This window comes from Sinocyclocheilus rhinocerous, unplaced genomic scaffold, assembly GCF_001515625.1.
Source record: "Sinocyclocheilus rhinocerous isolate Xijiao unplaced genomic scaffold, SAMN03320098_v1.1 scaffold8222, whole genome shotgun sequence".
Taxonomy (NCBI): domain Eukaryota; kingdom Metazoa; phylum Chordata; class Actinopteri; order Cypriniformes; family Cyprinidae; genus Sinocyclocheilus; species Sinocyclocheilus rhinocerous.
Window position 1 is genome coordinate 27,019 of NW_015637134.1, and position 1,735 is coordinate 28,753.

The 1,735-nt window shown below is 36.7% G+C and overlaps 1 pseudogene; it reads left to right on the top strand.

The window, feature by feature from the left end:
- The window catches only part of LOC107748526 (laminin subunit alpha-1-like), a 46,793-nt pseudogene that overhangs the window by 22,719 nt on the left and 22,339 nt on the right, over window positions 1-1,735 (top strand).

Genomic DNA, 1,735 nt, shown 5'->3' on the forward strand with positions numbered 1-1,735 from the left:
GGGTATGTGTTCACGGTGTGTGTGTGTGTGTGTGTGTGTGTGTCTGTGTGTGTGTGCAGGTGTGTAATTGCAGTGCCGAGGGCTCGAGTTCGTCTCAGTGTGAGCTGCAGTCGGGTCAGTGTCCCTGCAGGCTGCACTTCTCCGGTCTCAGGTGCGACCGCTGCGCTTTGGGCTACAAAAACTTCCCAGAATGCACCGCCTGCAACTGCAACCCCGACGGCACGCGAGAGGAGTTCTGCGACCCGGCGCTAGGAGTGTGTGGATGCGAGGATCACGGCCGCTGCTCCTGCAAGGTGACGAATATTATTATTATTACTATTATTCATGCATCTTTTCTGCAAAGATATTTAACAAGTGATTTGTTTAACATTGAAATCATGTTGACAACTGCATGTGTGCTGCACTTGGAATATAATTTTTTAACTGGAGGGTTAATAAAGAAAAGGTTACTTGAATCATGTTGTAGTTACATTGTAGGGCTGCAAAACGATTAGTCGCGATTAATCGATTCAAAATAAAAGTTTTTTTACATACTATGTGTGTGTACTGTGTATATTTATTATGTATATATAAATACACACATATGTAAATATTTAAAAAAATATTTTATGTATTTGTATAGAATTTATATTTCATATAAATATTTTACATATAAATCTAACATATTTTCCCTTAATATATACATGTATGTGTGTGTATTTATATATACATAATAAATATGCAAAGTACACATATATATAGTATGTAAACAAACTTATTTTGAATCGATTAATCGCAACTAATCGTTTTGCAGCCCTATTGCATTGTCAAGTTGACTAGTTAAAAATCGAGAATCGGTCAAACTTTCTGAAAAAATTGAGATTTTATTTTTTTTTATTTTTTTGCCATAGCGCCCAGCCCTAGCTTTGTATATTGTAATGTGTTCTAGTACGTCATCGTTAACGTGGTTAATGTTTTACAGGAGAATGTGGGCGGCAGCGGCTGTGACGAGTGTAAGACTGGGACGTTCGGTCTGACGGCTCAGAATCCGTCCGGCTGCAGTCCGTGCTTCTGTTTTGGTGTGTCCAGCGTTTGTGAGGAGCTCGGCGGATTGATCCGAGTGCCGGTGAGCAGTGATCACACACATCACATCGACTCACACTACAGGAAACCGTTTGTTAACTACACTGTGAACATACACTAGTTCAAAAGTTTGGGGTCAGTAAGACTTTTTAATGTTTCTGAAAGAAGTTTCTTCTGCTCACCAAGGCTGCATTTATTTGAACAAAAATACAGTAAAAATATGAAATATTATTCTAATGTAAAACAGCTGTTTTCTATGCGAATATCTGTTAAACTGTAATTTATTTCTGTGATCAAAGCTGAATTTTCAGCATCATTACTCCAGTCTTCAGTGTCACATGATCTTCAGAAATCATTCTAATATGTGACACTGGACCACAAAACCAGTCATAAGAGTCCATTTTTGTGAAATAATATTCTGAATAAATAAGCTTTCCATTGATGTATGGTTTGTTAGGATAGGACAATATTTGGCTGAGATACAACTATTTGAAAATCTGGAATCTTGAGGGTGCAAAAAAATCTAAATATTGAGAAAATCATCTTTAAAGTTGTTCAAATGAAGTTCTTAGCAATGCATATTACTAATCAAAAATGAAGTTTTGATATATTTACAGTAGGAAATTAACAAAATATCTTCATGGAACATGATCTTTACTTAATATCCTAATGA